Here is a 22,371-nt window from a genome sequence, read left to right as displayed (position 1 = left end):
CAGATAGGGAGATGACTGTCCCCAGCTTCAAGATTCTTGACCTCTTACCATGGCAGAGAAATTCTTTTACAATCTGTCTCTATCCTTCTTTCCAACTATGTCCCCACCACCCAGGCGCATCTACACACAGCTTTTCCTGTATGTCTTTGCTGCTGGTTTTTTCTTCCGTTCTTAGCTGGGTAATGTCAAGATATCTTTCAAATGGTAAATCTTTAAAAATCTTCTCTAACCTTCCTTTGACTTCACTTCCTTATGTTCCTTACATTAATAGATTAAACACATTGTACTAAATTTCAAAGTGTTTTGAAATTCAAAGTGGAACCACTTCTTAGAATGGCTAATATGAAAAAGACTAGCCAAACCAAGTCAGCTGAGATAAGGATGTGGAAGAACTGGAAGTCCCATGCACTGTGGGTGGGAGTGGGAAATAGTGCAGCTGCTCTGAAAACGGTTTGGCAATTTCACCCACTTCTGAACGATCAGGCCATTTTACTCCCAGGTACTCAAGCATAGGTCCATACAAAAACTTGTGCATAAATATGTGTACTAGTTTTATTTTAATAATTCCAAACTGGAAATAAACCAAATTTTCATCAACAGGTAAATGGATAAACAAATGGATATATATCTACACAATGGAATACTACTTACAGTAACACATAGAAGGAACTGTGGAAAATGCAATAATGTGAATGAATCTCAAAGTAATTATGCTAAGTGAAAGAAATCAGATAAAAACAAATATATCCCATATGGACTGATTTTTAATTTGATATTGTAACACAAACTTTTAAAATGCAAGCTTTATTCATTTATTATTTTTTGAGAGAGAGAGGGAAGGAGAAAGAGAAACATCCATTTGTTGTTCCATTTATCTGTGCATTCATTGGTTGATTCCTTTCTGTGCCCTGACCAGGAATCAAACCCATAATCTGGGTGTATTGGGACAATGCTGTAACCAACTGAGCATCTGCCAGGGGCCTGCAAACCCTTTCATAGTGACAGAAAGTATCTTTGTGGCTGCTGGGGCAGGAGTTGGGAAAGTACTGGAGAATTGAGGAAGGTAACCGGAGGGTGTGATCGCAAAGGGAATTGACACCGAGGGTGACGGATATATTCACTATCTTGATTTTGGTGATTGTTTCATGTGTATAAACGTGTAAAAGCATCACACGCTATATTTTAAATGTGTGAAGATTTTTTCTGAGTCAATTGTTTCTAAATAAAGCTCTTTTAAAAGGAAAGAAAAGAAGTTGGAATCATGATGAAAAGGCATTTCCATGTAATTTACAACATAGATGTTATTGGTTTTCATAGTGCATAACTGGATGAGTACATATATTTATTGACTTATTTGACAGTACACATTTTTCTTTTTTGAGAGTAAAAAGATTATTGATTTGAAATACTGTAAAGCCAGATAATACTTTACCGTATTAAAATCTATATTTACTACGGTGTAATAAGGAAGTTAGTGTAATTGAAGTTAGCGTAATTCTCACAATTCTACCAAGGTCACTATGTGGTCACTGAGCACACAGCCTAAACTCGTGGGGCACCAGCACTTCAGTTTGTAAGATAAGGCTGTTGGTGTACGGTGAACACAGCTCAACACATATTGAAGCAATTGGGAGAGATGCTGGTGGTCAAAGTGTTAACGGATTAACTGAGGTACATTACAATTTTTGAGTTTATTTGAGCACACACTAATTCAAATCAGGGAGCACCAAACTCAAAAGTGGTTAGGAGCATGCTCCCTCCACAGGACCTGAGGAAAGGCTTCAGAGAGCAGTGTTGGCTCCCACCCTCAGAACTTCCCAGGTAGACTCTGAAACTGCCTCCTTACATGGAGGAGAAGCAGAGACTGAAGAGAAGAGCAGATCTCTCTAGACTGGTAGGTGACGGTTTTAATAAACAAGGTAACATATACATATAGGAGGCTTGTCTGGATGGCCACAAAAAGAGTTGATCTCGCACCTGCCCACCAGAATCTTAAAAGTTTATGTAGAGCCCTTAACAGGGTTCAGTCGTGTATACCTTCCAGATGGTCTCAACAATTCATTGATCTCTCAAGGTCGTAACCTTGAAAAAAGCTCTGGCTGTGGAAAGAGTGGGCAGAGTATACATTCCAAGGACTAAGGAGGGGCTGAGGAGCTTTCAATTGCCCAAGTCTAGCTTGCCGGTCAACCTAAGATTACATATTCCCTACGATCTCCTTCAAGCAGAAGCAGAAGTAGAAGCAGAGCCAGGAACATAATTCGATTGGCCAGAGCTTAAGTGGTTGACTTTTGGGGGAAGAGTCTAGTAGCCTGGCTGTGATTGGTTGTTCTCAAATTTTGTTTTCTCCCATACAAGTTCATATACAGGGATTGGCTCTGGCTCAGGTTTCATTTTGCATACATTAGCTACCAAAGCATTAGAGACACTTCCTTCTAATAGCCTCTTGTTTAATTACTTTAACAGTAAGTACTATTCAGGAACTCTCAAGGAGTTAAAAATCTAGAATAGCCCTGACTGTGAGCTTCACTTGGTTGAAGTGTCATCTCACAAACTGAAAGGTTACAAATACAAATCCTGTTTGGGGCACATGTCTGGGTTGTGGGTTTGGTCCCCCAGTTGGGGTTTAGGACAGGCAACCAATCAATGTTTCTCTCTCACAGTGATGTCTCCTCTCTCTCTCTCTCTCTCTCTCCTGCTCCCTTCCCTCTCTCTAAAATCAGTAAACATGTTCTCTGGTGAAGATAAAAAATAATAAATAATAAATAATAAAATAAATTCTAAAAGAGAAATGAGGTCATGCACAAATAATTTTTAAATGAGTTCTAGGTAAAAGTGGAATATACTATAAGCAAGGTAAAAGCCAAATGCTCTGAGAGGACTGTGAGCACCCATCTGGCCACAGGAAAACTTTGGATGGACATATTTGGGGAGATGACCTTGAAGTTTTCAGTACGTTGGAGTTGTGCTGTTGTGGCAACACACAGTCTAAATATTATTGAACCAAACAAAGATGGTAAGAAAGATAATTTTAAAAGGTTACTTAGCAACTATACAAAAAAGGTTTGATAAAATGGACTTACAAGCTATTCTTAGAAACAAATAGGAATATGGGATGGTTTGGAAAAGGTTTGGTGTAAATCACTGAAGACTTCGAATGCCATCATTTAAAAATTTGGGTTTTTGTTATAGAATCATGTTTTGGAAAACAAGTTCTTGAACCTTTTCCCTTTAGCAAGTCCATAGAATAAATGTAAAAGTCTCCCTTTTTGAAATTAATTTTACCCTACCTAGTCTAGAGAACACTCATACTCAAGACTAAGGTGAAGCACACACTGGATCATCTGGTTTATGGAGGTGACTGACCACAGTGCCAGATATGTTCAATTAGTGGTGCTGCCAGAACAATCAGATACTAATGTCCATTGGGCAATTCATACAAAAAATTAGATTAAGCTTAAAGCTAGAGAGGTTACTATAAATGAAATATGTTTTATTGGTGGTTTAAGATATACAAGCCATTTTTTAAAAAGTCCAATAAATGTATATACCATTACCTCCCATACATTTTTACAGTAAATATCCATCCTATGAGGCACTTTTTAGTCTCTGTGGCAAGTCTTACATCACTGACCTTTAACTGTAAGAACATTCTAAGGCTCCGTCTTTGACCCTCTTCTCTCCTCCACCTATACACATTCCCTAAGTGATCTTGCATGTAGTCTTGTCTTAAAGCATAACTTTTTATGTTGAATACACATATAAATATACTGGGCTAGACTTTTCCAGAGCTCTGTGTGCCTGATAGATATCTCAAACTGAACATAGCCGAAAACAAAGTCTTGGTTTCATTTTCTTCACCCACATCTTCTGCTCTTTCATATTAGAAAATGACAACTCTACCTATCCAATTACAGAAACAAACAAAACAAACCCCCCAAAAGGAGCTGTGCTATACTTATTTTTATCTCTCACACTTTATATCCAATCCATAAGTAAATCTACAAGCTCAACTTTCAAAATAAATTCAGAACTTATCTATTTTTCACAACTTTACTGTTACTACCTTGTATAAACCAACATCATGTCTCACCTGGATTGATTAATATGATCATTCCTTAAATGATGTACTTTTACTCTTACCCATTTTCAGTCTACGACCCATATAGAAGCCAGAGTTGTTCATTTAAACTGTGTGTCATATCATGCCGCTCCACTGCTAATAATCCTCAGAATATAAATGCTGAAATCCTTTCCAAAATGCCTCCTGACCTCTCTCAACACCTCTAACACTTCTCTATTCCTTGTTCCAACCAAGGATGCATTTCTGGCTATTCCTGAAACTCACTGGGCAGGGTTCACCCTCATGGCCTTCACATTTGCTGTTTTTTCTGCATTAAGTGCTCTTCTCTCTTTTATTTATTTATTTATTTTTAGAGAGATGGGGAAAGAAGGAGAAAGAGAGGGAAACATCAATGTGTGGTTGCCTCTCCCACACCCCCTACTGGGGACCTGGCCTGCAAGCCAGGCATGTGCTCTCACTGGGAACTGAACCAGCAACTCTGTGGTTCACAGGCTGGCACTCAATCCACTCCATATAAAAACAAAACAAAATAAGAAACCCAAGCCTCTTGAACCCATTACTGGCATGTAGTATGTGTATAAAAGTATTTGAATAAATATTCAATATTTCAAAGAATAGTCTATGTATAGAAAACAAGTACCCTGTGGCTTCAATAAATTTTGCAAAATTTCATATCTGTAAGTTACAGAGCTAGAATTTGAATCCAATTATTTCTGACTCCAAAATGTTAGTTATTTTATGGAGATTTAAATTCCAATGTTGAGTTGGAAATCTTCAAAAAGAAATATTTCAAACTGTAGGAGGAGATGGGATTACATAGTGGCTAGATTATACTGATAAACTGGGGATAGGCACTAGAGTGGGGACTCAATCTTTTTCAGGTCATTAATTCTCCTACTTCTCAAAGCCCATGTAAGCATGTACCACAGTCTTGCACAGTATTTTATGTAAGGCATATACTTTATTTTGTGCTCTAGCTGAAAGAGATACAAGGTGGTGGGAGAGGATGAATTTGGAAATAGTTTGTGCAGACTAGTCTTTGAGGGGTTTTCAGAGTAAATGCAAAAGGAGGGCAAGTGGTTCTTCCAGATCTAAAGGCTAACGTCTGACTTCTCTGTTATGCCTCAGTCATTCAAACACCATCGTCTCGTGGACCCAAGATAGAAGAGGAGTGACAAAATATATTATCTAGTACCCTCATTTGCACTTGAAACTGTGGAAGGCCTAGATGCGCCCCAGTTGTTTGCCCCTGTACCCAAATGGCTAATATCAGAGCAAAGACTAAATTCCATGTGTCATGACTCAAGGCTTCTGCTACTTCTACTTGACCATGCTACCTCCTCAGAAAAGCTAGGTTATCTTCCCAAGTTTGTGAGCTGTTCTTGAAGTGTTTCAGCATACAAGATAGTGTTTTTAGTACCAAAATATATGCTGAATATAAATAATAGACAGTGCTTTACACTGAAAAAAATTATATTCCTGAAACATGCCAAAAATCATTTTGTAACTAATTCATGGGTTTGAGAAATTTGATGGTTAATTATAACTGATGAAAAATATTTGATACCAGTGGAAGAATTACCAGTGGAAGAATTTTATTCCATTATGCAACTCACTTTAATCTATCATTTGGTTTCATTGCAGAGATGGATGAAATAGCAATGCAAGATTGTGGCATTACAATCAATTGCACAATTGTAAGGAGTGTTCTATGTTCCAGGTCTTTGTACAAACAGTACACAATGTCAGTGGTATATTCATTCACTTGGAAAAGCTTAAATAATATTTAAAATCTTCAAGATCTGATAGTAATACTGAGAGGAGTGGTTAAATCAAATCATTATCCCATGTATTTATCTATTTATGTATCCATCTATCCATTCATACATTGCTTTAAAAAGAAAGGATTTTGCCGGTGAAGTGGAAACCCTCAAACATTATTTATGAGCTCTCTCTGGGTGACTGACAAGACTACCCAGAGCGCTGATGTACTGTCTGCTCTAGCTTATCAGTTAACTAGTGAAATTTAACACGAATGGTGTCAGCTTTATGTTTAGGGCATAACTGTATAAACAGAAGAAGCCACTAGGAGAGTCTTGTTTTAGAGTTTTCACCTCATTTACATTCTGAATTAGTCTCTTTAGTTTAGAAAAGGCTGTTGCAGTGTGGTCCTGCTTCCAATTAATGAGCTTCAGAAAAGGATTAGGTTTGTCTTACTTGGTTTTTCCAAAATAGACCAACCTTGAATCACACAAACTCGAAGAGAAGGTAAATACTCTGTTCTGATTTAAATTAACTTCAACAGGAAAGACAATCCTCCGTTGCTTATTTTATTATAGCCTGAGCTGAAAGTCCCAGAAGTTAAAGTTGATAAACAGACACTGTTTTTAATGTTGTTTAATTTTTTCACTTAATCTAATGTTTTCCATTTCTAGTCATTCAATAAAATAGTAGCAGTAAATGGTAGCTTGTATCAGTGTGATAAAGTAAAAAATATCTGGATTATTTTGTTATTTGAAGTTAAATCCTGGGAAGTCAGTTACCAAAGAAATAAAAAAATACCCTGAGGTATTTCAATATTAAATATCTTAAGCATACTGAGAAATTATAAAGGGAACATAATTGTGTATACATTTGTAAGGTTACTTTTAGGATGCTCATGTCCTTATAGTGACTTTTGGGAGATTATATAGAAACCAGGACATTTGATAACATCACAATCCATCTTCCCCTCAAACCCATCCCCCTATCCACATCCAAGAATGAGGAATACATGTGGGGGATCTACGATGTCATCAATTTTTATTAATCCACTTCTGGTGACATTTTTTATGTCTCTACTTGAGTCTTTTTATTCCTGAATTCATTGACTTCAAAAGTGTTGTTATCATTCCCACAGGCACATATACCTTCTAGTCCTTTCTACAGATAAAATTAAACTCATATCTCACCTGACATAAGAGGAATGTAATACATTTGTCAGTGTTTAATTACTAAAGATCAGGTAGATTGTAGTAGCAAGGCAAGAAACAAAGAAGTTTCTTGATTTAGGTCTAATTATTCATGTTAAAAAACATTGCTTTTATAGTCCTCCCCCACATGTGTTACTCAGTCTAGATTAAAGCAATCAACCCAATTGTAAACGAAAATATGCTTGAATTAAAACAATTGGGCTCCATTTTCTTTCGCCTTGCATTTCACAGCAGGCATTCAAGCACAGCCAAAACTTGGATGTGCTGACACCTGTAAATCAACACGAAAGGCCTCTTTCAAACTAACAAATCATCCCTCCCAGTGGAAGTATAAACAAAACCCTAATTGGAGATTTTGCTAACTATTTTGTCCTGCTGTGAATAGTAGTTAGTATCTCGTGTTTAAGCAGTAACCTCAGCTATAATTTATAATTGGCAAAAGATGAGACCTAATTCTCTCTGCTCATTCAGTATTGCTATGTGTCCTTGCATGGAGCCAATAGCATTCAATGATTTCTAATGCCCAGCTAGTATCAAGCATCTTGAAACTATTTTTTAACTGCTCGGAGATAAATAAATAATGCTAACATGTATACTAATGCCAATAAAATGCTAGACTCGGTCCTAAGCATTTTTACATACATCAGCTAATTTAACTTTTACAAACTACATCTGAGGTATATATTAATATTTTTCCTAATCTACAAATGATGAAATGGAGTAGCTTGTCCTAAGCACCAAAACTACTGAGCCAGGGAGGTGACATTCAAAGGCAAACTTTCTGGGGCCTGTGCCTTGCCTTCTCCAATAAAAATAAAGATGTAAAGAAGTAAAAATTAGCTACTATACAATTTTAGACAATTAACTGGAACACATCCGCTGACAGAAAAAGTGGCGCTAACTCAATAATAAATTTGTGCTTCATTTCATCTTGGAGAACATTTTTCTCTGAGAAAAGTTAAGAATGTAACTTTTCCCTCTGTTTCTCAGTGTGGTTATTAACATGCTTTACAGCTAGATTCTGCTGTTTGCTAAGGTATGGTATTCTTGGGCCACAAATTAAGAACTTATGAAAGCTTCATTAATTCTTTTAGGTATGTAATGAATGCTCATGTAATCAATTTAGATAGTGCTACGGCTTTACTCAAAGCCTGGTCTGCTTGTTTAAATACTTGCTACCCTCATATAGCCATTATCAGTCAGTACCAGCATTGTCTGGGAGTTTCTTCAAGCTGTGGAATCTTAGGTTGCAAAACCCAAACCTATTGAATCAGAATCTGCACTTTTAACAGGATAACCCGGGGGATTTATATGCACATATAGCTTGAAAAGAGGTGGTTCAAATCTCTATTTAAAGGGGAAATAAAACTGCGGTTTCAAGTCTCCCAAGATAAGAATTGGATGTATTCTCATCTCTCCACTGTTTGTATTGAAGAAAACAGAGTAAATCTAAACAAAATAAATAAGGTATCATAGGCAGTAAAATTAACCAAGGATATTCTAATTTTATGTTTATTGTCTTTTATTATTTTTCAGAAAAAAAGTGGGAGTAGGCCTTATAGGGTTGGTTTGTTAACTATGCATATCTGTGATTTTTACCTTCCCCAGTATCCTTTTTCCTTCCTGGAAACCCACTTCTTCCCCATTTCCAGTCCCTGTGGTTTAGTGTGACTAATCTCACCTCTCCTCCCACCCAAATCAGAGGGTGGGTCCTAGACACTGCCTCAGCCAATAATAATCTATAGTGACTGGGCCAGGCTTGGCACATGACCTCACAATGACCAATGAGAGTTTTCCCAGGGCTTTCCCCTCCACCGTTCTGGAAAAGGCTGCTCATTCTTGCTGAGATGCCAAGCCCTGGCAATTACTAAAGACCAGGAAGCCTGGAGTGTCTGTAAATCGTGACTGCCATGTTATGGGTGGATGATGCTGTCTGAGAAGGAAGCCAACAGAGAGAAAAGCAGACCCAAGAGACAGATTCTTAGTGATGTTCGTCAAACACCTGGATCCAGTCACAACTTCGAATCTTTCCCATGGATTTTCCAGGTATGTGTGAGGCAGTCAAGTTCATTCTTTTTTTGAAAAAAACTGAGCTATAATTAATGTACAAAATTACATTATTTTCAGGTGACCAACATAATGATGCAATACTTGTATGTAAGTGAAATGATCATTTCAATAAGTCTAGTTAATGTTTGCTACCACACATAATTACAAATTTTTCTTTCATGTGATGAGAACTTTGAATATTTACTCTCAGCAACTTTTGAATATACAATACAGTATTATTCCCTGTATTTACCATGCTGTACATTGCCTATCCCTGGCTTATTGAATCACTGGAAATTTACACTTTTCGTCCCCTTATGCTCCTTTTGGCCTCCCCTCACCCAACAACCAATCTGTTCTCTGTATGTATGAGATCGTTTTTGTTTGTTTTTAGATTCTGCATATAAGTGAGATCACGCAATATTTGTCTTTCCCTATCTGACATATCACTTAGCATAATACCTTCAAGATCCACTCATATTGTTGCAAATAGTGAGATTTCCCCCTTTTAATAGCTGACTAATAATCCATTGAACATTTTCTTTACCCATTCATCCATCAATGAATACTTAGGTTGTTTCTGTATCTTGGCTGTGCATCGATAAATAATGTTGCAATGAACATGGAATGCATATATCTTTCATTAGTGTTTTTTTTTCCTTTGGATAAACAAGCAGAAGTAAAATTGCTAAATCATATAATAGTTCTTTAAAAATTTTTTGAAGTACTTTTCTACTGTTTTCCATAGTGGTTGCACCAATTTAAACATATTCCTACTGACAATGCACAGGGCTCCCTTTTCTCATTCTTTTTTAAAATAAAATATTTAATTTATTTATTCTTAGAGAGAGGAGAAGGGAAGGAGAAATAATGGAAAAGAAACATCAATATGTGGTTGCCTCTCACGTGTCCTCCCAGCGACCCCTTGCCTCACAGGCCTGCGCTCAATCCACTGAGCTACACCAGCCAGGGCCCTTTTCTCATTCTTACCAACACTTATTTCTTATCTTTTTGGCAATAGCTATCCTAATAGGTGTGAGATGTTATCTCATTGTGGTTTTTATTTGCATTTCCCTGATGATAAGTGGTATTAACCTTTTCTTGTACTTTTTGAACATTTGTGTCTTTGGAAAAATGTTCAGATCCTCCGCCCATTTTTAATCAGATTTTTTTCTGCTATTGAATTGTATGAGTTCTTTATATGGTTTGGATATTAATCTCTAATCAGGTATATGATGTGCAAATATTTTCTATTATTAAGTAAGTTGCTTTTCATTTTGTTGGTGATTTCTTTGCTGTGAATTCTCATTTTAAATGTGGACATTTTCTAATTTCTGAAAAAAAATCTCTGTTTTAAAAGCCATTTAATTGGCAATGTGTTTGTTATTTTAGTTTGCTCCAAAAATGGTTTAAGGTGATGTACTTAAGACACAAGCGTAGAGTTTGGGAGCTTTAAAACTGAATTCATGCTGCCCATATTTGCAGTCTTATTAGCTGAGTGAATTTGTTCAAATGACTTTACTTATTCCTGTCTCAGTTTTCTCCTTTGTACAATGTAGATCCTGCCACAGTTATGTAGGATTCAGTAATTCATACTTTAAATGCTCAGTACAGGTCTGGCATATAAAAATGCAGTGAGCTTCAGGTACTACAATACTAAGATGAAACAATACAGTTACATAAAATTAATTGAAAATAAACAATGAAAATTGAAGAAACTAAAGTAAGGATTAAAAATGAAAAGGTGCCAGGTAGAAGTTAGAACATAAAGCATGTCCCACAAAATCCTGCACACACGCCAAAAGCAAAACCCAATTTTGGCCCTCAGCTTCTTAGTTGCCAAAGTGGAAACCATCACTTACTTGATTCACAGCCCAAAATGAAAATTAAATTCTTGCCTCGGAGCAGTTCCAGTTATGCCTTGGATGAGAGAATTTTTTCCATGAGTCCTACTAATGAGGACATTTATGATGTAATAAAGATATATCCTTAACACATCTTTAAAATAAATATATTGATAGGTTTAATGTAACTATTTCATATAATTAACCTTTTAAATACTAACAAATATTTTAGTAAATATAATAGAAAGAAGATAAAACTGCAAAGGCNTGAAAAGGTGCCAGGTAGAAGTTAGAACATAAAGCATGTCCCACAAAATCCTGCACACACGCCAAAAGCAAAACCCAATTTTGGCCCTCAGCTTCTTAGTTGCCAAAGTGGAAACCATCACTTACTTGATTCACAGCCCAAAATGAAAATTAAATTCTTGCCTCAGAGCAGTTCCAGTTATGCCTTGGATGAGAGAATTTTTTCCATGAGTCCTACTAATGAGGACATTTATGATGTAATAAAGATATATCCTTAACACATCCTTAAAATAAATATATTGATAGGTTTAATGTAACTATTTCATATAATTAACCTTTTAAATAATAACAAATATTTTAGTAAATATAATAGAAAGAAGATAAAACTGCAAAGGCAGAATTTTGGATATTAATATAAGTATATATATATATATATATCATAAATACATATATAGACACAAACGTTTTTCCAAACATTCAATTTTGTACAATACTTACACTGTCTTTATAATTAATTGTCTTTGTATTATGCTATATGTTATTGAGCAATAAATAAAATTGTTCAATAGTACTTAAATAAATATTGTGCCATAATTTTCCAAATATATGCCTTTTTCTGGACATATAGTTTGTTTCAACTTTTACATGAACTAATTTTATAGCATAAATATATTGGGGCATAATTTTGTATGTGTTTGTATGTGTAATTTTGCGTCGAATAGATCACTAAAATTAAAACTGAAGTCAGAATTTAAGCATTTTAATGTTTTCAATAAGATATAGTATACTTTTAAATATGGTAAAGGGCCCACTGGCTACAGAAATATTTAATTTGATCGATTCTTCACTATATTTTTTTCTTTACACCTAACATCAACTTTATTTATTATTTAAAGAGAAGATTTTGAATTTAACAATTTTTAAATTAAAAAATTTAATTGCTGTTCAAGGACAGTTGTCTCCATTTCTACCCCACCCCACCAACTCCCACCTCTCACCCTTAGTCCGACCCACCTTTGGCTTTGTCCGTGTCTCCTTCATACATGTTCCTTGAGGATCCTTCTCCTCTTTTCCCCCATTATCCCTCTCCCTCTCCCTCTGGTTACTGTCTGTTCTTTATTCCCATATCTCTGGTTATGTTTTGCTTGCTTATTTGTTTGATTGACTAGATTCCACTTACAGGTGAGATCATATGGTATTTGTCTTTCACTGCCTGGCTTATTTCACATATGCATTTTTTACCATAAAGTAATTAGCTTTGAATATAATTCTTCATCCTGAAAACATTTTGCATTTGTAATCTGTATAGTTAGGGACATTGGGTTGCTAAATCTATATTATTACTGGGAAAACCATTCTAAATAGATACAGGGTGGGGCAAAAATAAAATTGCAGTTGTTTGTGTGGAAAATAATATGATAAATAATAAAAGACAATACAAAAATAAGCTCTTTCACACATTCACAATGGTAAACCTACTTCTGCTTACCTGTACGTTCAGGGACCCAGGTTGATAGACCTCTGCCATCTTTGATAATGGTTTCCATGGACACCCTGGGTATAAATATTCAATTGGTGAGTTGATAAAAATAGGATGGAAAACACACCACATTTTGGTCTTGTCTCCAAACTGACAACTTCTACCACTATTTTGATAGCAAGAACTAGTCAGATGGCCTTAACTAAGCCTGATGTGTACAACCTCCTGAGTTTCAGTTTTTCCATTTTTAAAATGGGGATATCAGTAGTAATCAGCTTGCATGGTAATTGTGAAGGTTAAATATTATACACAAAATACTTAGCTTGGCTTCTGACTTATATCAAGGGCTTAATTAATTAATAATACTCACATCGTAATTGCCATTTTTAGTTTTAGAAAAGACAACTAGGCATATTTTAAAAAATATTTTAATTACTTATAATTATATTTAATAATTCTTAAAAGACCTCCAAGAAATAGGAAAATGTTATCTACAAATATCTATTTTGTTTTGTAGATACAAAACAAAATAGGTCTTTGTCTCAGATTTCTGCCTAACAAGAAAAAGAAAAAAAATGTTATGGTTAAGAATTTGATAACTGAATTCATATATAAGGCAATAGTAAGACATATTTATGTACATAGTTACACAGAAAATATAGATATACATGCTTCATTTAGAAAAAAAACACATAATACATTCTAAAAACCTGAACTCAAGAATGGAGATGACACTGGATAAAAAGAAAGGTGATAAATTCTAACTTTCTCAGTTAAGGATTATTACAAAAATTGGTCTAGAGTAATCTAAAGTTTCAGAGAAGTTATTGAAAGATAGTGACTATGTTGTAAAATTAATGAAACAAATTTAAAGCATAGTGTTACGCAAATAAAGAAGAAACTTGAGAGAACTTTCAATAAAAGCTGCCTTGCTGGGTCTGACAGGAGCACTGTGGCATGGAATAAGGCTGAGGGTCTTTTTCAGTCTATTGGGAAGAAAATTGAGTTTTTTAAGAGTGCATATGTTAGAAAATAGGGATGCATGATGAGATCAGAGCTTTCAAAAAATCATTCTAGCCCTGGCTGGTGTAGCTCAGTGGATTGAGCACGGGCCAGTGAAGCAAAGGGTCGCCGGTTTGATTCCCAGTCAGGGCACATGCCTGGGTTGCAGACCAGGTCCCCAGTGGGGGACACGTGGGAGGCAACCACACACTTATGTTTCTCTCCCACACTTTCTCCTTCCCTGCCCCTCTCTCTGAAGATAAATAAATAAAATATTTAAAAAAATCATTCTGGAAATACGGAAATGCATTTTGGTGTATGAACTTGAGAAATCTAGAAGTAGTTGTGGTGAGTCCAGTTAGTAGGCTATTTAAGTTGTTTAAGTAAGAAATGCTGGTAGCTCACACCAGGTGTGTTTGGCATTAGAGTTTATAGAAATTGATGCATTTAAGGATAATTAACCTGTAGAAGTAGTAGGATTTAGTAATGGATTGGACATGTGGATAACGCAGGGAGAGGTGAGTGGTGGGTATGAGCTGAGTCCTCGCCTCTTGTGACAGTAGGTGGTGGGTACTGGTGCCACTCATTAAGATTGGGATTGAGGACTGACATTGAGTTTGTGTAACCTTGGGACATGATACTGGAGACATTCTATACACATTTGGATTATAACTCAAAGATTCAAAGGGGCTATTTGTAGTGTAATTGGTAATGTTCAATCATAGAGGTGGTATAATTAAAGCTTAAACCTGAATTTCTCAACTTTGGCACCATGTTAGGCCAATAACTCTTTATTGTCCAGGGTATGCTGTGTATTGTACGGTATTTAGAGCATTTATAGTCTCTACTCCCCAGAGACTGGTAGCAACCATCCATTCATGACAATCAAAAATGTCTGTAGATGTGGCAAATACCTCATGGGTAGTAAAATCACCCCATTCAGAAACACTGGTTAACTGCTGGGGGAGGGAGTGTAACAGGACTGAATGGTAATGGAAAAAAATACAATAAAAAATAAAAAAGTTGATAGTGACTAAAAAGAGAGTATAGAGTTATAAGAAAGCCATGTAACCCTACTGAGACTAGTAATTTGCTTCTAAAATATATAGCTGAGACAATTTTCCTTAATTGAAAAAATTATCATGACATGTGAGTAAATAACATGAATAGGAACACAATGTATTTATATGTGCTATGGTAAGACTAGTTTAAGTAGCACCCAGGGTAGGTGGAGGAATGAAGTCAAATGATTAAAGATTTCAAGACAGCTGAAGGTTGGATTTACCACAAGTAAGAAAATAAAAAAGGTATGTAACATTTATAATTTTTAATTTGAAAGTGGTATATTCACTTTTTGTAGTTAGTTAATTCTGCATATCCATGAATAGACTTAACTGAAAGACAGGTTCTTGCTGACTCCATTTTCAGAAAAAAAAAGGCTGATTGCTTGTTCAGTGTTGAGGTGGACATGAGTCAGACCAGAATCTTCTCATTTGAATTTTTGGTCCTTCTAATGACAATGAACTCTAATGTCATCATGAGAATCTTAGTATCTTTGAAGGTTGATAGAATATTAGGACTTTTTTTGAACTCTATATAGTAATATTAGTTACATGTTATTATCAACAGCATTTTATTATATAATTTTTTACTAACTGACATGCATAAATTTAGATTCTGTATGTTAGAAATATTTGCACTATTATTCTGATTGTTTTGTTGATGAGTATCACTTTTCTTTCCTGAAAAATATGCAAATATATAATCATTTCACAAAATGAAACCAGTGGAGTCTGAGCTATAGTTAAATTGTGCAACAATTTATTATAAATGCTGTTAATATTATCAATTTTAGAGTTTTTTGCTGTTAACTTTTGTTTGGTATATTCAGTATGACAAGCTGTAATTTGCCTATAACTGCCAACTCCTTTGAAAGTAAGAGTGGAAAAAAAGTAGAAATCTCTTTCAAAATAATTTAAAGATCTCTTTTTCTTCCTTAATGACCAGAAATTCCCAAATCCTGGTTTCTAAAAACCGTGCCATTTTGAAATTTCTCTGGCGGACAGCACTGCTCTGCTGTATCACATGTGGTTGATGTTAGTCACATCCTTGATGTAACATAACGCAAGCTGGCTAAGGTAATCTGATGTGACATATGATAGCATTTTGAACCAGTCTGGAATATTTGAAAATGTGCCATCTCTCAAAGACCGTGGGCAGATAGCACAGAGAGCTAAGACTGTGGACTCTGCTGCTTGCACTTTGAACAACCACAGAAGCAAAATTCTGTGATAATTAAAGGGCAAGCTCCAACCTGGTAGACTCTAACCAATACTAACAAATGTATAGTCTTTTCTTGATGCTGAGTTTATACTTTAGAAAAAGAGCCACCAAAGAGGTGTGGTCATGCATTATTACACGTATGCGAAGAGGTAATGCAGAGGTAAACATTGTATGTGGGCACGTGTAAAGAGGTGACAAGTAGGCATTTGGTACCTAGTTGTTGACTATTTGATAAAAGTGGTGCTCAGATCAAATCAAGTATCATTAGTGTTAGAGGAGAAACACTTGAGAAACATGAGCGCAAAGAGGAAAATATGTTTTCTACATGTGTTGTTGAGTTTCTCTGTAAAAAGTCTCTCTGTCCTCAGCCTAATTTATTGTGTTGGCTGTGGAGAATTTGAAAACCATGTATTCTTCTAGGATTACCTCAAGATCAGCTCCTTTGGTTTTAAATTTGTTTCACATTTATTTTTGCAGAAAAACTAGCACTAATAATACCTGATGAATAGTGATGAATTACAGAAATGAAAATAACCTGGACACTAAATTTGATAGAGCATGGAGAAGGAAATTAAACATAATATGTACATCTTAGAATGAAAAGGTGAACTTAAGCTACAAGGTAAAGGGTCAGCAAAGGTGCTTTTTTGTAGATTTACGACTGAACATTGTAATATGGTATTGGCTTACTCAATTATATTTATAATTCATAAAAAGCTCTGTTATCTGTCCATGTAAGTCAAAGTATTTAAGTAATTTCTGAGGTAATCTATTAATATTATTTAATTAATTATGGAAAACTGTTCACTTTCTTGTAAATTAAAAATACATATACTTTATACGTATATAAATATATAAATACATTTCATGATTGTTTGCATATATATTTTTAAAATGTTAAATTGAGATTTCTGAACAGCTGAGATGACATAGGGCATAGGAAGAAAATGCTGTATTTTTGAATTATCTTAGGTACAATGGAAAAAATTTCTAAATTTAATACCACTCTTTAGTTTATAGTAATGTTTTTCTGATATTATTCCTTTGAAACTCAAAACTATATTGTGTATTATGAACTTAGATAATTTGTATCCCACTTAACAGAAAGATAAATTGAGTCTCAAGGATGTTCTAGTAATTGATGGAATTCTAATTTCAATCCCAGTTTCAAACTTGACATCTACTATCCTTTCTTTTTATGATTTCCCGTAAAATTAGAAGTTTGTTGAAATGACTCAAGGCATAATAACCAATGCCAAAATTTAACATAAAGATAAAAAATGTGACATTGAATGGAGGGTGCATCTGTCACCGTGATGTTATACTTTAACAAGGCTAACAGTTCACACAGAAATTGCCTCTCAAGTTCTGTTTGATAATTAGATTAAAAGAAGGCTATAGCTACGAATTTTATGGTATATTGTGCTTAGTGCTATATAATTGATGTGTTGGGAAAAATGGTAATACAAATAAATCTAATATGGACTCTCTTATATTTTTTTTATTTAATTGCCATACTTACCACTGCTAGAAAACAAAAATATTGCCATACTTACCACTGCTGGAAAACAATTTTAAAGCCCATTAGAAAACCAAAATGAAATAAAACTAGATTGGAGGAAACTCAAGACTAAAAAGGATAAACTAAGGAAAATCAAGGTCAAGCAAATTGCTTTATTCCCTGGGTTTGTTTCAAGAACGTTATCTGAACATTTTATGGATTCAAATGTCGATGATCCTGTGTCATCTACTCTAGACAGATGTTGCCTCACCAGAAGAAAAGATAGGATACTAGAAACCAGATTTTAATGTTTGTTATGTGCTTTCCATGTCTATATTTTTCATGGATTATTAATTTCCACAGAAAGCATGAGAAACTTATTATTATCCTATTATATACACCAAGAACTAAAGCTCACATAAATTAATTGACTTATTCCAAGCAACATAGTAACAGAGTAGGGATTCGAATACTGAAAATATTGAAGAATTTTCATATCAATCTTGGAAGAAGTATTGGTAGATGATAAGTAACAGAGAATATAAAAGTAAAGAGAACAAAGGAATGTTGCAAATTGGTAGGTAGTCTAGCATTTGTAAGAGCCTACCCAGGAAGATTTGTGTGATACAATTGGGTATCAGATAATTTTCATTAGCTAGTTGAGTTAGGGATCTTTTGGATAATGAGTTGGCAAGCATTTTTTGACTGACAATACTATAAGGGAGAGAGAATATGGGGCATGGAGTCAGAATCTCTGAAGCTGTCTCCTCGTGTTACTGTGGGCAACTTCATTTCACTCATCGATCCTTTGTGTACTCCTCAGCAAGGTAAGCACCAACATCGCTTACCTGCATTCTGTTAAATTATGCTGTGCTGACAAAAATTGCCCAAATCCGAATGGCTCACAGCAACAAAGGCCCATTTCTTGCCTAGATCATAGATACTTTTCAGGCTAGCTACAACTTTGCTCCCTGTTTTCTTTCTTCTGACAAAAAATAAGTTGTCCCTTCTGGCTTGTGTCTGTCTTATGGCAGAGGGCAAAGGGAGACACGGGAACCATGGGATGGCTCTCAGAGGGTCTGCTTGAATTGTTCTTGCCTCGCTCTCACTGCCCTTTAAGTAGCCCAGGAGAGGTCACTTACCCAAGTCCCTTATGAGTGAGGTAGGAAAAAAGCATCACCTCATAGGCAAAGACAGTGGATAAGGGACGTAATTACGTACGTAGAATTACGTCTGTAATTCTATGTCTGCCACAATGCCCACAGGACTGTTGTGATGACTAAATATGAAAAGTGAAGCTCCAAGCAAAGGAGCAGGCACATAGGAATTTTATTTCACTTTCCCTTCCTGTTTGAGGACCAGAGTCAAGCCAAACAAAGCCCAGACTCATGAAGTGTTGAGGTGTATATAGCACTTTTCCAGGGTCCATTATGTCTATGACACTTTTTAAATAATTGAGAGAATAGAACTGAGTAAACTACTGTGCTTCTCATTAGAGAGTGGTAATTCAAGAAGAATTAAAGCCATAGTTTTAAAAACCACAGTAAGTTAGAAAGATCTTAGTCTTCTTATTTCACTCTTGATAAAGAATTGACAAATGAAAACTGGTTTTTAAGAGCACATTCTTAACATCTTAGGCATTCCTAACTTTTTAGAAATATACATAAATACACACATATGCCCACACAAAACAAAAATACATGAAACTATTAAATGAGTACTATTATCAAAATAAGAAAGAAAAGTTTCAATTGGAAGTTTGCATTTGGCATGCTCAATGAATGTAAATTTGGTGATAATTATATTCTTCAGATATTCTGAAATATCTCTCAAGAATTTTGCAAACTTTAGAATGAGAGGATAATTCCCTATCAAACATTTCTGAACAGGTCTCTTTTCTGAGTCATGGTCAACTACAGTTAGTTTTGTATGAGTAATGGATTTGGTCTTACAAAGTTTTGGATGAATCCTTGAGGAAAAAGCCAAAAAGTCTTTCCTTCCCTCTATGAGCTCAAAGACACCACTGTACTTTGGTATAAAAAGGGTTTTACCATGGTTGCAAAATTTTTGTTTCCCTGTCAACTGTGCAGTGGCATCACGATGACTGACACACCAAGCAATCTCTCCAGCGGGGCTGTATTTCAACTTAATGCTAGTGCTTAATTTGGAGGTACTTTGAGCCCCTCTGCATAAAAATCAGTACAAAAATAGTTTTTTCCTCAGCTAAGAGTCAGTCAACAACATCCATTGTGTGATATGTTGCCATAGTATGAAGCAACCCTCTAAGAATTCGTGAGTTGTGGCCCTGGCTGGCATGGCTCAGTGGATTGAGTGCTGATCTGAGAACCAAAAAAGATTGCTGGTTTGATTCCCAGTCAGGGTACATGCCTGGCTTGTAGGCAAGGTTCCTGGTTGGGGCTGTGCGAGAGAACCAATTGATGATTCTCTCACACATCGATATTTTTCTCCCTTATCTGTCTCCATCCCTTCTGCTCTCTCTAAAAATAAGTAAAATCTTTAAAAAACAAACAATTCATGACGTATGTTTCTATCTGTGTAAGAACTAAGTCCTCAGTTGTGACCATTTACTCGCCTAATTTTCACACTAAATTCAATGCAGGAAAAAATAGCTTCAGATGAAAACTAAATTATTTAAATGATTCTACAGAAACAAATATTTGAGAATTGTTTTTGTGAAAAAATGATAAGAATATCATTTGTATGCCATTTCCTTATAAAGTATTTAAATAATAAAATGGGTATCATGTGATTTTAGATATATAATAGACTGAAACATATCCTCTCATATAGCAAATTTTCAGAGGGATCCCATAGTATATAAGCTCCACTTGGATATTGTGAGAAGGAGATTTTGAGAACCCATTTATTTTCAGTTTAGCATGTTTCTTTAAAACTCAAGAAGATATAGGCCATGTAGCATAGAAATATACACTTGAAATCTATATAATCTTCTCAACCAATGTCACCCCAATAAATTTAATTTAAAAATTTTAATATATGCAGTATAGTGCAAAATGATAATAACAAAAATAGATTAGCAAAATGTAGGCAAATTAACAAAGGTTTATTAAAAATTCTTATCTGTTACTTCTGGGAAAAAAGGAAAAATAAGATTATAGATAAATAAGCCTCTTCTTAAAGGAGTGTATCATTTGAACTGAGGTTCAAGAGAGATGAGAGTAGAAAGCCCAGTTGATTAAAAAAAAATCCTAGAACTTTTATGGTATCAGAAGTTATATTTAAGTCTTTTATCCATTTTAGTTATACCATATGCCAGAATAAACTGGAAATACGGAAAACAGGCAGTAAAATTAGAGGCATCTCACTAGCAATATTTTTGCCAATGTATCTCCTAGGGCAAGGAAAATCAAGGAAAAAATAAATGGAACTGTATAAATTAAAAAGTTTCTGCATGGCTAAAGAAATCATCATCAAAATAAAAATAGAATGGGTATATAGGAGGACATATTTGCCAATGACACATTGGGCAAGGGTTTAATCTCCAAAATATATAAAGAACTCGTATGGCTCAACACCAGGAAGACAAACAACGCAATGAAAAAAATGGGCAAAGGACCTGAACAGACATTTCTCTGAGGAGGATATTCAGAGGGCCAAAGACATATGAAAAAAATGCTCAACATCATTAGCCATCAGAGAGATGCAAGTTGAAACCACAGTGAGTTATCAGATCACACCTGACAGAATGACCATCATTAATAAATCAAAAACAACAAGTGCTGGCAAGGCTGTGGAGAAAAAGGAACCCTAGTTCACTGTTGGTGGGAATGCAGACTGGTGCAGCCACTGTGGAAAACAGTATGGGATTTCCTCAAAAAATCAAAAATGAAACTGAGTTATGACCCAGTGATTGCACTCCTGGGAATATATCCTAAGAATCCTAAAAGACCAATTCAAAAGGACTTATGCACCCCAACGTTCATGGCAGTGCTATTTACAATAGCTACATGTTGGGAATAGCCAAAGTGCCCATCTATAGATTAGTGAATTTAAAAGCTGTGGTACATTTACACAGTGGAATACTATGCAGCAGAAGGAAAGAAGGGAGTGCCACCTTTTGTGACGTGGTTGGAACTGGAGACTATTATGCTAAGTGAAATAAGCCAGGTGGTGGAAGACAAATACCATATGACCTCACTTACAACTGGAATCTAACAAACAAAATAAACTAATGAGAAAAATAAAACCAGAGACCTGGAAACATGGAACAGACTGATAGCTGTAGGGGTGGTGGTGGGGGGTGGGGAATGGTGGGAGAAGGGAAAGGGACTAGCCAAAGGACATAGATGAGTGACACATGGACATGAACAATGGAGGGGGGACTGACTGTGGGCTGGCTGGAGCGGGTGCAAAAGGAAGAAAAGTTGGGACAACTGTAATAAAATAAACAATAAAAATTACAGAAGAAAAAAGAATCCAAGAAACATTTTCTGCTAAAAAATGACCTGTTCTTAAATTAGCGTTTATAGCCTTCATATTTGCAGCATTTCTTAGCTTTTCCCTGAAACTCAGATCTAACTGAACAAAGTAATTGTGGTAAAATACTTAAACACTTTATATGCTTCAAATCATAAAACTGAGGATATGATATCTTGAATGATTAGAGCTAATTGGTGACTGTATTCAGAGGTCAAATTTACCAGAAAGCCGCCTTACTTTTTTGCTTCAGTTCACAGGCACTGTTTAAGATCAGAGGTAGAAAAGGGTTGCATGTTGTGTTAATTGATTCAGGAATATGTTTTCTGCTCACTTTTGATGTTATAAAATGAAATGCAACAGGTTCATTGCAAACTGGAGCAAGAGGTTCCATAGGCATGGCAATCTGAGGCCAAGTTAGTTTTCAGTGTGTCAGTTAGTGTTCATTTGTTCCA

The sequence above is a fragment of the Sturnira hondurensis genome, unplaced genomic scaffold (assembly GCF_014824575.4).
Source record: "Sturnira hondurensis isolate 20B ecotype Veracruz unplaced genomic scaffold, ASM1482457v3 Scaffold0019910, whole genome shotgun sequence".
NCBI classification, from domain to species: Eukaryota; Metazoa; Chordata; class Mammalia; order Chiroptera; family Phyllostomidae; genus Sturnira; species Sturnira hondurensis.
This window is presented reverse-complemented; position numbering follows the sequence as displayed.